Below are 17,538 nucleotides of genomic sequence, written 5' to 3' on the forward strand. Positions count from 1 at the left end.
ACTTCATTACAAGGAAAATAGTGCGCAAAAAGTTGAAACTTCTGTGATTTATTGAAATTATATAAAAAGGATACCTAATTTCTTTGACTTATCCTGAAGCGCTTCATTTTGAATTATAAAGAAACTTTGGTGTCATTCAAAATTTCAAACTGAGGGCGCAAAACAGGACAGGAGATGAATGTGCAGGGAAATGACATGAAGTTTAATAGAATTTGATAAAAAATATTGTACTTTTTTATTTAATAAGATACGAATTTTATACCTTCCTCTTTTTAAATTAGGAACCTGTTTGCCCCAAAAATTATGGTTGTTTAGTAATGAGCTGAAAAGCGGGAGAAGTTGACTTTATGGAGGTGACGGCAGAAATTGATATAAAGATTTCACCCAACCGGAGCCGACCCGACCAGAAGTTGCGCGATCAATAAAAAAAAAGATAACTTCATATACTTCGGCCTAACCATGCCCTAATGTATACATTTGAACTTTACCCGGCAAGAAACACATATATAGCTGAGGTGGAAAAACAGGGTTAGAGAAAGGATGGGGGGAACAATGGAGATCTTCAATATTGTCATTTAACCGCGCGCAGCGCGGAAGCAAAATTCATATATAAATCTAGAGCAAGAGTGAAGGAGTTTCTCTTTTGAGAAAAAAAAAGAATAAAAAGAAAAAAAAAACTCAAAGCTATACCTTTCTTCCCTTTCCTCCCTTCCCTTTTCCTTTTCTCCTCTCTTTTTTCTCTTTTTTTCTTTTTGGGGACGTTTTTTTTTTTTTGGGGGGGGGCGACCGCCCCCACCGCCCCCCTGGCTTGTTTGAATTATATTTCAATTAGAGATTTGAAAATAAGGACCAACTTGACTGAACCATAGATATAATCCTCAGCGGTTATTCCACATATTCAGGAAAAAAATAAAATTATGGGGAAATATATAAAATGATATCGAGGCCCTATATCGACGTTACACCCGACCCACATTATTATTTTTATTGTTCTTTTGGTAGGCCTATTTAGTTAGTGAGATAGTGGTTATTACCATGTGAAATGGCCATATTATGGAAAGATATACGATCAAACTGAATAACATTATTTACAGAACTTTATCCAATAAATTACTTATTCCATAGGATAGCCAGTTTTCTGAAACTCGGCATGCTGAGCTGTATACTAGGCCCATGGTTTCGATTGAATCAAATTATCTCGGGACACGCAGGATCTCTCCATGTACATGACCAGTGAACTGAACTCTTCATGACCTTTAGGAGGCCCGGTATACAAGATCATTGCATGCAATGTATCTGTTGACCTTATTACGTAACGTCTCCACACGCACTATTCAACACAAACACACACACTCATACCGTACACCCACGCACAAGTGAATGAAATTCCCGGCCAGTCCTACTGCACACACAGAACATACATCCAACGTGCACACTATAGTCTACGAATTCAGACACAATTAACCCAAAGACTGTTTATATATCATTTTAGTGAGAATTAAATCAATGCATTTCCAAAACATAAACAGGATGCACAATCTTGGAATTTTCTTTGAATGTAAGGGTTCTTTCTGTTGGTTTCATTTTCCTTTCTTTTCTTTTGAATCATTAGAATCGTAAAATAAAACTTTTTGTCAATCTGAAACAACATGAGCTGAGGCTAATACGCGGGAAGTCGGAGAAGAACAAAAAAAAGAAGTTTTTCCCATTCTAATTCTGTGCTGTACGTTATATTCATTCTGATTTATAAATTGTTCCAGTGTTATATTAGCAATCAGAGAGCAGATACTTATTTGCAACAGCTAATATCGTGGTTGCATTTTTTTAATGGGGAAGATGGGACGGTCGAGGTTTGTTATATGCAAGCGGCCCCCAGCCAAGGGCAAGTTCAAACTTCAAGGAAGGTAGGAATGAGGTACGTACTCCTAATATCGATCAAGGCTGTTTAGATCTAAAGTCTGCTCTGCCGTTCGTTGTAATGTGATGCAATCATGCAAGGAAAGTCTGGAAACGGCAATGTATCTACGACTATGAGCTTTGTAAAACCATAGAGCTGTAATAGCTCTATGGTAAAACTGATTGACAACGCAATTGTGTAGCGAGGACTACATTATCGTTCTCGCGTAGCACACGCACGGCAGAGGCGGTGGTGCGCACTTTGAGTGTCTGCATGCAGCTACGTTTCAAAAAGCTGGGTATCCCGACAAAGTAAAATCCACACATGTAAGAGCATAATTTATCATGAAAAACACCTTTTCATTTCATATCATCCACATCATGACTGTTTTAGGACATACACATTCATATAATATACAAATTAATTAGAATGGTGACATGCCGATTTTGAGGAATTACCAAAACTATCCACCCTCTTTAAGACAGAAATTAAGCACTTACCACGATTATATGGATGAAGGTCTAACGAGTGGCAGCTTCCTGACATCAAGGGACAAACTGGAACCTCAAAAAACGAAAAGTTCTGTCGCGGTAGCTCTCCTTCTTTCAGAATTCATAGCAAAATGGCCGTTCGAGACCGGTACCGAGGGTGTAGGGCGCATGCGAGAATTCGACGAAGTCTATATGCGCTAGTGCTATAGCCTCGGTCTCGATCAGCCATTTTGTTTTGAATTTTGAAAGAAGGAGAGCTACCGCAACAGAACTTTTTGTTTTTTGAGGTTCCAGTCTGTGCCTCGATGTCAGGAAGCTGCCACTCGTTAGACCTTCATCCATATAATCGTGGTAAGTGCTTAATTTCTGTTTTAAGTATTTACTCTTAAAATGATTTAGACCATACCTCACGCTACTACCGTGGGGTATGGCGAATTACACGGTAAGCCCCTGGGTTAGTTCCAAAGGTGAAAATTTGTGTTTTCCCCATATTTTGAACTCCGTTAATATGAAAACGAAAAGTAGTTCAGACCCAATTTTTCAGGTACTTGTTGGTGGTTAACATGTTAGGTGCCCCAAGGAAAAGCAACCTCTATACTTCATCAAGTTTTAAAATAGGTAGCTCTAAAAGTGGCAAAAAACACAGGAAATCTGCCTTTTTTCAAAATTTGAAGTGGCCGTATCTCGGCAACCGGCAACCCCTGGTCCAATTTTCATGATCTTGGTGTCATTTTACTCGTGTTTCAGAGCTTATTCCAGTTAAACTATTTAAAACTAGATTTACAACACTTCAATTTTTGGGGTGGCATCCCTACTAAAGTAAATAGTAGAGACTGGGGCCCGTTTCTCAACACCGTCATAAGTCTAACTTCTTGACTAAATCGGAGATAGTGAGCTACTTGTCCGCTGACCGTTTCACAAAGCCCTCTTTACCAAGATCGGGTACAACAACCTCACTAAATATTTATGACACCTCCGAACCTGTCATAACTTCTTTCTTAATGACGTAGTGGCATCACGTGGGTAGACTATGGAATGCTTTTTACTTGCACGCTGTAAGCAATTTTTTATCAAATAATGTACATACACTTGCACGCTGCACTTCACCAGTACGACAATACACCAGACGGTGGACTGTACTGTTTCCAGAAGAAGAAGAAGAAGAACAGTGCCTGGAAATTTGAAAATTATAATCTTACGTAATCAATCATAGAGGTTGAAATTACATCACAAAACAAGTGGGATAATGCATTCAATGATCATTGTAATAGAAAGAAACTATAAAAGCTGTCGGTAAAAGGCCACAAAATCATTCATGTTGAAATAGTAAAATCATTTAATTGATGAAGATTCTACCACGTCAGGCCATCCATAACTGGACTCTAATAACATTTGGATACATTCTATCTCTAATTAATGCATAGAATTTGTCAAATCGTAAGTTTTGGTATAAAAGATTTTTTGAAAATTGTTAAACTATAATTCGATGATGTTTGGAATCGTAAAATACGGTCTAATTATCATGATTTTACAAAGAAAACCGTTATGGTTTACTTTCGTAAACTATTAAAATTGGATATCCCGGGGGTACCCATCTCAACGTCCACATGTGATTTTTTTGGTCATGAAATAATTATTCATAATTCCATTTTCTCAGCAATTGAATGCTCCAGTCCTCATGGTCTAAGTATGTATGATGCATAATTTACATGTGATATTATTTTGAAAAGATGTACTTCCCAATTCATCACAATATTTGCAATTTTGTCATAATTTTTTTTTTATGGAAAATTATGCTATTTTGTGACTAAGGCAAGGTCTCGTCTGTTCTTTTTGCCGATAATATCGATATCAATGTATTTATTTCTAGTTAGGAAGCCCTTCGTGAAACAGGTTTAGTAAGATTGGAACTAACTCCGTGGTTGGTGGATAAAGATATGACTAACTTATCCAGGTGTTGAGAAACGGGCCCCTGGTTACAAAGTAAAAAAAATCAGAAAAAATTGTAAAAATACGGCAAATATTAATATTTAATAATAAACATGCATGATAAACAAAGTCCAAAATAATTAAGACGTTTACAGAAATGATCTTCAACTTTAGGGTATTGTATTTTCTGTGAGTATATTTCTTGTTATTTAACTAAAGGTCAAGAAGTTGGCCTTCCTTTGCTGGTCGGATCAGACGTCGTGCGGAGAGAAGCGCCTGGTCGGCCCCGTGGGCCGTGCATGGCTATACTATTACTATACTACTATTACTAGCCTAGGCTGTACGGTACTGGTCCAGTCAAGAGCCGGACGTGGACAGAACCGGCCCGGTGGCGGTGCACGACAGGCCTCTCGCTCTGTTCTGTTGCAGAACATATTTACATATTTTCAAATAAAAATCTTTACCTGCGGCTTAGCATATCTCAGCTCCCTTGTTATACATCTGAGCACGTTCAAAGCATCAGTTTTCAGCATCGAAGGAGAAGACATAGCCGCACAGAATCGATACAGTCTAGGGCCTACTACCGGTACTAGTATAGTATTGGGCGAATGACAACCACAGTAGTTATGGAAAGCCATTCGTGTGCGCATAATGAAATTACTAGTCCCATACCCACCCCCCCCCCCACCCGGCGTGGCATAAAAGTTGGGGCCACGGAACCATGGGGTTGAAGGAGACCCCACACATTTTTCAGTAATGGTGTTCAAATATAAAAAAATAATTTGCATATTGTGATTTTTTTTTTATTGGTCAGCCCCCCCTCCCCCCGCGCCGGCCGGCCCCGTAACCGCATGCGCGGCCTCTGAAAGAAAACGTCCCCCAAAAATCACAAATTCAAAAGATTCATAGCTGAATGGCATAGTTATAGAATAAAAATCTGCTCCCGTCACTGGCGTAAATCCCGGGGGGATGGGGGGATATACCCCCCCCACACTTTTCGAGGAGGGGGGGATGGCCTGTACAAACATCCCCCCCCCCCCACTTTTTACGAGAGAAATGAAAAAAAAATCACAAGAGATAATTGTTTTATTGGTGAAAATTCTTCCTAAAATACCGCTTAACAAATAAAACAATATTATTAAATCATAAATGCAAATAAAGAGCCAGTTCACCATTTCCAAACGAAATACTTATGTCGTTATTATAACATTGAAGAGAAACCCCAGTTTCTTCCAATTCATCAATGTTGGGGTCTTTGTTTGTTTGTTTGTTTGTTTTATTTTTATTTCTGCGTTCACAATACATTATCATAAATATTTACATTGTTTGTAATATACAAAATAATTCATAATGCATACAATATAAACATAATACATAATTTGAAGGAAAAAATGGTGTGGGCATATACTTCACATTTTGATAATAAAAAAGGAACATTAACAAAATTTAAATGAACGCAGGAGACCGCCATCGTGAGCGGTTAAGCTTGTAATTGATGGCGGCCTCATAAAAAGGGTTCGTGATTATGATTGGTATAATTACTGAACAAGTGGGTGCAATGCAGGTGCAGGTGCGGGTGCAGAAGATAGCTGTAGAATTTATATTTTTTATTTAATTTATAGTGGTAAATGAGGATTAATTTGAAGGTTGGGATGAATAAGATCGAATGATATTTCTTTTAACAGTTGATTTTAAAGAGTATAAAGTGGAACAAGATTTAATATTTTCTGCAAGATTATTCCAAATGTCTGGACCATGATGTCGAATTGATTTAGAGGTAATTAACAGTCTGGGGTTTGTGAGATGAAAGTTTCCAGATGTACGAGTTGGGTAGGTATGGACAGAACTATTGAACTTAAACATATCATCAAAAGACGAAGGGAGTAGGTTATTAATATACTTAAACATAATGATAGCTACTTGAAGAGTATACAAGTCGGCAACTTTTAGTGTTTTCTGTTTGAAAAATAATGGATCGGTGTGAGCCAAGTAATGAGATCCTGTACAAATGCGAACAACTCTCTTTTGTAATTTGAAAATAGAAGTCAGCTTTGTTGAGCCACAATTAGCCCAAACAACGTTACAATAAGTAATATACGGGAGTACTAAGGAATTGTACAATAGGAATAAAGTTTTAAGAGGCAAAATAAATTTTAACTTAGAAATAATTCCAATGCTTCTCGAAATACACATTGTAATATGGTGCAGATGCTCATTCCAAGATAAAGCTTCATCTATGATAACCCCTAAAAATTTAGAGTGAGTTTTCCGTTCTAATGATTTGCCGTCAATCTGTAGGTGAAATTGAGTGTTAGAAATATGAGAGTGATGTTTAAAATATATGTAGTGAGTTTTTTGTGTGTTCAAAGATAATTTGTTAGCATTGAACCACTGTGATACTTTGTTTATTTCATGATTTAAAATATTGTATAACGAAGTAGGATTTGTATGAGAAAAAAAAATATTTGTGTCGTCGGCGAATAATACAAAAGATAAAATGGATGATGTATTAATAATGTCATTGATATATAGTAAAAATAATAGTGGGCCTAATATGGAGCCTTGAGGGACACCACAACGAACTAAAAGTGAGTCAGAGTCATAACCATTAAATGCGACGTATTGTTTTCGATTTCTTAAGTAATCTTTAAACCAAAGGAGGGATTGACCTCGTACGCCATAATAATTAAGTTTTGAGAGTAGAATGTCGTGATTAAGTGTATCAAATGCCTTACTAAGGTCACAAAATATGCCAATGACATGTTCTTTATTTGCAATGGCGTTTGTAATTTTATCATAGATTTGGATTAAAGCCAAGTTTGTTGAGTAATTTTTCCTAAAGCCATATTGATTAGAATTTAGCAGATTGTGTTTGCTGATGAATTTATAAAGTCTGTTATATACTATTTTTTCTAAGATTTTTGATATAGTTGGGAGAAGAGAAATGGGGCGATAATTATTAATTTCATGAGGATTGTCTTTTTTGAAAATTGGATTTACTTTGGCGATTTTGAATAAGTCAGGAAATACTCCTTGTGATAATGATTTATTAAAAATGTTACTAAGAGGATTAGCAAGTGGGTGAATTATTTCTTTTAAAAGAGACATACTAATTCTATCATGTCCATGCGATTTTGAACTGTTAAGAGACCGTGTAATATTGATAATTTCAGTTGGGTCCGTAGGGTTAAAAAATATAGAGTGTGGATTAGGTTCGGGGAGATAGTCGGTAAAACGCGCGTTAGGGCTATTAATTTTGCTTGAAAGTTCGGGTCCGATATTTGTGAAAAATGAATTAAATGAATTTGCTTGAAGGGAAGTGAATTTTAAAACCGTTAAGAGTCATATCATCAGTAGGAGGGGAATCTGTTTTTGTTCCCATTACCTCTTTAATGATTTTCCAAGTTGCATTAGTGTTTGAACTGGCATTCTTTATTCTATTAGCGTAATACATTTTACGTGATATACGAATTAATTTTGTCAATTTGTTTCGATATACTTTATATGTTTTTAAGTTAGCTTCGGACGGTTTGTGTAAATGTGACTTGTAAAGGCGATTACGTGTATGTATTGATTTCAATATACCTTTTGTTATCCAGGGATGTTTGGGGGTCTTTTTTCGATTATTTTTCATTCTACCTATGGGGATATTCTTATCGTAATAATGTTGTAATTTATCATTAAAGCGATTATAAGATGTGTTTGCTCCAACTTCATTATAGACATCCTCCCATTCCTCAATTGTTAAGTCTTGTTTCAATAATTCAATATTACGTTTAGATTCTCTTCTATATGTATGTTGGTGAAATGTTTTGAGGTGTGGTAGTTTTAAATCACAAGTTAGAAATATTGGTAAGTGGTCTGAAACTTCAGAGCATAGAATTCCTCCTATCATTTTGTTGTTCATGTTATGTACGTTGGAAAAAATGTTGTCAATTTGAGTTGATGAATTTTGGTTGATTCTAGTGGGATTATTTATGAATGAATTGAAGCCGAATGAGTACATTAGTTTCATGAAATTATTTGATTTATTATTGTCGATTGAGGGTAAGAAATTGATATTAAAATCACCAATAATAAAACAGTTTTTATTTTCATTACTTATTATATGGAGATATTGCTCTGTTTCCTCATAAAATGAATCAAAATTAAAACCTGGTGGTCTATAAATTAAACCTATGACGACATTTTTAAATTCTGTGTTTTCAATTTCAATAAACAAAGATTCAGCATGTAAAAGTTTCACGTAGGAACGGATCTTAAATTTCAGTTTTTCGGCAATATAGAAGGCTACCCCTCCGCATCTTTTCCCTTTGCGGTCTGCCCTAATCAGCTTATAATCTGGTAAATTAAACAAATCTGGGGAATTTTCGTGTAACCATGTCTCGCTAATACCAATAACAGAAAATTTAAAATTGTTTAACGTGTGTAAGAGATTTTCAAAATATTCGAAGTTTCTATTCAGACTTCTTAAATTTGCATGTAAAAGAGAAATATCATCATGATTATTATTAAATATGTTATTAAATTCTTGAGGTGTGTAATATTTACTGTTGTGTGAATTTTCTATTAAATTATCAGGAATAAAAGAGAGTGAATCCATCAAAATTGATATAATGTAAAGTACCGGCGATTATGTAAGGGATATACTGCGAGCGTGCTTGTGGTGAAGGTGCGTGTGATGTGTATGTGTATATACTGTGGTGCTGATGTGCAGTTAATATAAATGAAAAATATGTCTACAAAAATAACAAGACCCATCTTGGTCAGCATATACAATATAGGAAGCACTACGGCAGAGCTCTGCCACCTAAGTACATATATACAAGAGTTGAAATAATTACATATAAATAATGAACGATTACATACAAATGAATTAAGAGCAAACCCAAAATATGCCTACGGATCTAATGTGTATTACTATTGGCATGGTAAATCACTCCATTAACTCCATGTATTAACGCAGTAGGCCTAAAGTTGAATAGCCACGCCCTCCCTGATCAGATACGTGGATGTATGTGTGCAAGTGTAATAAATATGGATTATTATGCGCATGGGCCTGTCCTGGGGAATAATGAAGTTTGTTTTGAAAGCGCTTATCAATCAGCCTTGAATACCCGATCAGTCGCGCGTGTATTCAACATAACGGTGCGTCAATCATGCATGGGTCTTTGGGAAGGGATTTAGATGGAATGTCAAAAAAATTTAAATGTAATCTCCAATAAACCATCATGGGGTAAAAAAAGATAATATTGAGTGGTACTTGCCGTATGGACATACAGTGGCGTAACTACGGGGGGCACGTGCCCCCCCCCCATCGGCAGACCCCCCCCAAAAAACAGGGAAAAGGGGAAAAGGAGAAAAGGAAGAGAAACGTAGTGGGAAAGAAGAAAATGTTATCCATTATAATGTTATATTATATTATAATTATGTTCTGTTACATTACATAAGAAACATTTTTATGATAAGATAAGATAAGATATTTATTCGTCTTTCTTTCTGCACATACATTTTATCTTACAAGTATGATTTCACATTCTACAGATGGAAAAAATCAATTAACCATAAATCATTGTTACAGTAGAAAAAAAAGAAACATAGCAAATAACTAAACGTATTGAGAGAAAGACAAGGAGAACCCCTGAAAAAGCAAGGCTTGTAAGGCTAGGGTCTCCTTTGTTTCAAGTACATGACTGAATAGTATTCAGTGTTGACATGTAATATCTTTAAAAATACAAAAGAAAAAAAAATGCAACAATAAAACAAAAAAGACAAACTAAAACTAATCAATGACAAAAAACACACACTAATAGAATACATTGCTTGAATGTACAGTTATGAAGTCTAATAAACTAACAACAATATGATATAATTAAGTGATATATGATGGAAGAGGAAATAAGTATGGATAACATGGCATGAAAAAAAGAGGACGATCGTATGTATAAATAATAATAGTAAAGTAAAAAAACAAAACATGACAAAGGTAAAAGAAACACAAGAAAAGAATACAAAAGGAAAAAAAAACATGGGCTGACCCTCTGCAGAAGAATCCAGTTAGACAAGATACAAGATAAATATATATTGATATATCAAAACATTCTCCAGTCTTATATACAGTTTTTTAGGCTCCAAAATTAAAAATAACATAGTATATAAAAGCATATCTTAACCTAGAGCAACTCACAAATAACAATTAAGAAGATAACCTTTAAGTACACGCTGAAAAGTATAAATGCTTACCGATTTTTTTATATTTGAATTGAGAGAGTTCCAGAACCTGGGTCCTGTATTTACAACTGTCCTAAAAGCAGAACTTGTATGTAACTTGGGTAAGTGGAATGCAGAAGCATTTCGTGTATAATAGTTATGTATGTCACTATTTTTCATGAACATTGTGACCAGAGCTGGTGGCATGATGCCTGCATTGTATGCATACATTAGAGTACCAAGTTGAAAATCATAGATATCTTGTAATTTTAGAATTCTATGCTCATAAAAAAGTGGGGTAGTATGCGAGCGATAGTTAACATTACAAACAATTCTTAAAACTCTTTTCTGAATCAAGTACACCCTTTCTAGATTGGTTTTAAGAGAATTACCCCATGCAAGAACACCGTAATTGAGATACGGGAGAATTAGTGTTGAATACATCATACAAAGAATATCAGTAGAGAAAAAGGATTTTAATTTGTATATTACACCACTATTTTTTGATAATGTCTTACATAGATGATTTATATGGGTTTTCCAAATCAGTTTTTCATCTATATGCAACCCCAGAAATTTGGTCGTCTTTACTCTATCTATTAACACATCATTAAATATAACATCACCTGGAACTTCTCTTATCGTGTTGCTAAAGAGCATATAACTTGTTTTCTGCATATTTAGAGATAATTTATTTGCTTGAATCCACAAAGTGACTTTCCTCAGTTCACTATTAACTGTTTTTAAAAGGGTCTCAGGATTTCTGTGGGAATGATACAAACTTGAATCATCTGCAAATAAAATGAACGATAAAATATCAGAGGAATAGTGAAAATCATTAATATACACAATAAATAATAACGGACCAAGGAGGGAACCCTGGGGAACACCACAAGTGACATTCTGTAAACCTGACTCAGCATCCTTTATTGAGACAAATTGTTTCCTGTCAGCTAAGTAACTCTTGAACCAGTCCAATGCTGTACCCCTGATACCATAATGTGATAACTTGCCAGTCAAAATATCATGATCTACTGTGTCAAAAGCTTTCGAATAATCAAGAAATATACCAATTGTATGCATCTTTTTGTCTATGGATTGTGATACTTTATCAATAAAATGTAGCAAGGCATGGGTGGTGGTATGTTTCTCGCGAAAGCCAAACTGAAATTTAGAAAAAATATTACTCTTGTTGAAAAATTTCAAAGTTCTAACATAGATCACTTTCTCAAGAATTTTTGAGAATGCAGTCAATAGAGAAATAGGTCTGTAATTATTCAGACATTGAGGGTCTCCTTTCTTAAAAATGGGTACGACCTTCGCAATTTTCATGTCAGTAGGAACTTTCCCACATGACATTGATAGATTGAAGACATGAAGTAGGGGTTGAATAATTCCTAAGATAATTTCTTTAATTAAGTTGTTAGAAACCCCATCATAACCAGGACTTTTCCCGTTTTTAAGAGATTTCACAATGGTAAGCAGTTCTTCCCGAACTACTGGTAAGAAAAAATAAACTTTTACTATTTATCATAACTTTATGAAACATTATTTGCCAAGGGCCTACGTCTTCATTTTTCCTGGTGCTCGCATTGTCTGTTTAACGAAATATATAATCCTGTTGTTGTACTAAAACATCCGGTTATCAAGTCAATATACACCAAATATTTTTCCTCGCACTTCGAGTTATTATTGTTTTATGTAGTGACATATGCTTCTTTTTCATCGACTACTTAAAGTGATTGCCCAATTTTAAGGTCTTAATATAAAACATTTCTAGTCTGTGCTTACGTTCGCATTAGTGGATTGGTGATGTCTGCTCTTCATGAATTCCTAAAATCAGTTCTTTAAATGTCCCTTTTTGTAATCTGAATATCAAAAATTTTCAGCTCGCGCTTCGCGCTCGCATCATTTGGTTAGTGAAATACGTATGACTTAGTGAATTCCTACAAACAATCCTTAGAATGCCCCTCTTCAGGTCTAAATTTCCTGAATTTTCAGCTCGCGCTTCGCGTTCGCAATATTTGATTAGTGAGATGCGTATGTTAATCATGAACTATGACTACAATTGCTTAATGTGTTTATTCTAACAAATCAGCAGGCGCTTGGCATTCGCATTAGATGACCTTGGTGAGATATGCATACTCTTAATGGTTTCCTAAAATATAGTCCTTAAAATGTCCCTGTTTGGGGTCATTATAATTTATACAGAATTTTTAATCACAAAATTTGCTTATAATGTCCCTTTTAGATCTGAATAAAAAAAAATTTCAGCTCGCGCATCGCGCTCGTATTATTTGATCAGTGACATACATATCCGTTTCGCATACATTCGTAATTCCGAAGCTTCGTTATTCCGAAGGTTCGGATATTCCGAAGGTTCGTTATTCCGAAGGTTCGTATTTCCGAAGGTTCGTAATTCCGAAGGTTCGTTAGTCCGAAAACGAAATGAGGTTCGTAATTCCGAAGGTTCGTTAGTCCGAAAACGAAGTGGGGTTCGTAATTCCGAAGGTTCGTTAGTCCGAAAACTAATGATTAACGAACCTTATTTCGTTTTCGGACTAACGAACCTTATTTCGTTTTCGGATTAACGAACCTTCGGAACATCGAACCTTATTTCGTTTTCGGATTATCGAACCTTCGGAATAACGAACCTTCGGAATAACGCCACAAATGTTCGGATTAACGAACCCTTTTACGTTTTCGGATTAACGAACATCGAGGTATAGGCAAGTTTACGTGTTTCGGAATTACGAACCGTCGGAATAAAGAACCTTCGGAATTACGAACCTTCGGAATTACGAAGTGTAACTATCCGTTTATTGGCACTGTCCTTAAGATGTCTATATTAGGTCAGTATACTTAGCGAAGCACGCTCACTTAGTGACTAAATTTTTTTGCTGGTGCCCTCCCCCAATGCCGTGACCCACGGTACGCCACTGTATGTAACCTTCAAAGGGCTCTATAACGCCCCCTGTATGGACCCTTCCTACATTAAACTTTACGTTCACTCACTGGCATACGGGGGGGGGGTCTTGGTTCCACACCGAAGGGGAAATAAATAAAATAGGAGGCAACAACATTAATGAAATGATTGGAAAAGAATGAAATATGTTATTTGCTGAATAAAATGTCAAAAAAAAATCTATCAAATGATTACAATTTCATTTCAAAAGGCCCCTTTTTCGGACTCGATCGCTTCGCTCGCTGGCGACTTTTTACAAGTTTTCCCACATTGCTATATGTTGTGACCCCTCAATAAATTTGTTTCATTGTGCAACTGCGTTGAATTAATGTGTTGTGTAAAAGATATACTGTATATATATATGTGTGTGTGTGTGTGTGAAATTATACATGTACAACAGCTTTGGCAACTCTTTTATTTAGATATTTTGTGAAAGAAATGGATGAAAAGAACAATGGTAGGTGTAGCTTAAATCAAGGTTCCCCAGAGCTATCTGCCCTTTGGAAAAATTGGCAATGCCGAAAAAATGTCTCTGCCGGGAATCGGACCCGGGCCCCCAGCTTTGAACGCCGGTGCCTTAACCACTAGACCACAGAGACGGGTTAGTGGCTAGGGCGACCCCGATCCGATTGACCGTCAGATAGACAGATTTTCGACACTATACCATCGAATTATAATTATATATATATATATGTTTTTCACGACTGTTTCAGAAACGGATTTTGAATTCTCTTTTTTTTTGTCACATCATGGGCACTGACGAAGAGTGTGACTTTACCTTTCATTTTTGAGAGCTATGCTCCTTTTAAAATCTACGATTTTATTTTTACGGCATTTACTAAACCTTTTGTGATTATTTTATTCCTTATGCCGAAGCAGACTATTTCTATTTTACTCAGGTACTTTTTACTGCTAAACTTCGACTGTTGGCGGTGAGGCCCTTTTCAGATTTTCCTGTTTTGGAGCCGGAGATTCGCCATTGTCATCTTGCAGTCATGGTAACGCGTCTTTAGATGCGTCTTTTACAGTGCGCTTCCTCCATCTTCAGCGCATTGATTTCTTTGAAAGGTGAGTCTCACAATCCGTATGCTCATGAACAGACGTGTTTTTCACGACTGTTTCAGAAACGGATTTTGAATTCTCTTTTTTTTGTCACATCATGGGCACTGACGAAGAGTGTGACTTTACCTTTCATTTTTGAGAGCTATGCTCCTTTTAAAATCTACGATTTTATTTTTACGGCATTTACTAAACCTTTTGTGATTATTATATATATATATATGTGTGTGTGTGTGTGTGTGAAGAGTAGAGTAGAATCAAGGATGAAGCAAAGTATACACTATGTTGTAAAGCTTTCGGCCCTGGCCTTCTTCAGTTTTTATTTGCTAAACAAAACAAATAAAGCAAATCATAGAATAAGCAACAGAACAAACATAATGTAAATATAATAGCAAATTAAAGCAAAACCAAAGCAAAACAATAAGAGAAATCATATGGTAATAAATATATATATATATAAACTGTCATGAAATGGGGATTCTAAGTAGTTTGTTAAATATATATATATATTATATGTGGTTTGATTAACAATAGTGGCAATCTGTAAAGTTTAAAATGGCTTTGATATCAAGAAGTTACGGGGGCTCCGCCCCGGAACCCACTCGCATAGCACTGGCGGTTTGGCCATGGCCCCCAAAAGTTCTACAACAAGAACAACTAAAAAGGGAAAAGGAGGAATGAAAAGTAAAGGAAAAGTGCAAGATAATGATGATAGGGCCTATAAATTACTGAATATAATGTCAGAAATGTCTCTAAGTTAGATTCTCATGAATATGTATATCTTAATATTAATTATTTAACAAACTACTTATAGAATCCCCATTTCATGACAGTTTATCAAAAATTTCGGCTCGCGATTTGCGCTCGCATTGATTGTTGAAAATATATTAACTCATTCATTTTATTCATAATTACAAATATGCTTTAAATGTCCATTTTTTTCAGTCCATAATATTAACAGATTTCGCTCTCTTATTAAGCTTATTAGATTAATAAATAAAATATCAATTTGATAATCAAATTATCTCTTTTTCAGAATGGAATATCGACAAGTTCCATCTCGCGCTTAGGAAGAGAAAAAGTAAGATAGTCATCATTTTCATATGATGACATATTATTAGAATGTCTCGGTCTGTGTCAAAGTTTTAAGTAATAATAGTGACACATATCAGCTCTTCTTTTTTTTTTTTTACTGTGATCCATTTATATCCACCTCACAATTTTCCTACAAAGTGCTTGAAATACATAGCTTATATTGATCCTTTTTCAGATCGGAATATCAAAAATGTTAAGCTAACGCTTTATTGATTTTCAATATGAATGCCCAGAGGTTCGGTCGAAATCTGAAACACGCGCGGCGTGCAAGTTTATTCACTTATACGGAGCTTGTTCTCTAATCTCTATTGAAATCATTATCCAGTTTCAGATCACAATATCAAAAAATTTCTGCTCGCGCTTTGCGCTCGCATCAGGGGAAAATGTGGCTGAAAAAAATCCGCCGCCCCCCTATTGGTGAAGGCTGGATCCGCCCCTGGAAGACGGATATGCAGGGAGAAGGGTTTCCGCGTATAGTGTTGAAGCTCTGAAATTTCTTTGAAACCTGAAAATGCTTTTGGTTTTTTTTTAACTCGATTACGAAGAAAAAAGAACTCATAATTGGAAAGGGATGATACAAGGAGAGTTTTTTTTTCTTTAATTCCCATGCACGCAAAACACGGAAATCTCTGCGATTTATTTTGAAAAAAATAGGCCAATGTGCATGTAGGGCATACTTTCGCTCACAATTATTAAGCGCTTCCTTTGGTATGATTATGAAACTTGAGTGATATTCAAAATTTCAAATCAATGACGAAAAAACAGGGTAGGAGATGAATTTGCAGCGATATAGAATAAAGATTCATCGATATCGTATATAATACTTTTGCATATAGGCCTAGCATGGCACAATATTTTATGCCGGCCCCTATACACCCCATAGTTAGGGCAGATCCTTGCCAGGAAGATTGCCTGCCGAAAAGAAGAAGCATGGGGAATCGGGAAGTGGCGGTAGTGTTTAACCACTCAGACCAGAAGAGCAGAATTTCGTGCCAATACAATTAAAATAAAAACTTTTCATGCTTTACACCAATGTATACTTTATTTCTGGCAAGAAATACACGGGTCCCATAGCCGGTGAGGGAAAAACGGAGTAGAAAAATGGTGTGGGGAAACAAAGGGAAGTGCAATTTCTATATTTTTCCCGCGCAGAGCGCGGAAGCGAAATTTTGTATAAAAAGAGACAGACAACGTCTCGTGAAGGTTTTTATTCTTTTGACAAAAAAATAAGAAGGGAAAACACTGAAAATAGGCCCTTAATTATTCTTCTCTTTTTTCCTTTTTCTTCTTTTCCCTTAGCTTTTTTTTTTGGGGGGGGGGCGACCGCCTCCAACGCCCCTGCCTTCGGGGCTGTCAATGCCTCTATCACCAGCATGCTTTTAGGCCTAAAACAACAACAATGCATTTACTTTGCATCTAAAGACCCCAAACATTTAGAAATGACTATTAACAGAGATTTAAAGTTAATTTCTAAATGGTTCTCTAGTAATGAACAAGTGTCAATTTATGTTATTTGCATCTAAAGCAAAGCTCCGTCTATTTGATGATATAAAAATACATATGCAAAATTATGAATTGCAAAGGGTAAGCCAATGTAAATATCTTGGCGTAATAATAGACAGCTCCCTAACCTGGACCCCCCCCCCCCAAAAAAAAAATGACAGTGTTCGGAAAAAAACTTTACAGACATTTCATTCTTTAAAACGCTTTCGATATTAAAATACACAGCTCTTAATTATGCTATACAAGGCTTTAATCCAACACCAATACTTGACTATTGTTGTACAATCTGGAGAAATGGTAATAAAAGCCAACTAAATCGTCTCCAAGTTCTACAAAACAGGGCACTGAAATCTGTCTTAGAAGTAAACAGTCGATTTATAGTACAGATA

Source organism: Lytechinus pictus, chromosome 3, assembly GCF_037042905.1.
Source record: "Lytechinus pictus isolate F3 Inbred chromosome 3, Lp3.0, whole genome shotgun sequence".
NCBI classification, from domain to species: Eukaryota; Metazoa; Echinodermata; class Echinoidea; order Temnopleuroida; family Toxopneustidae; genus Lytechinus; species Lytechinus pictus.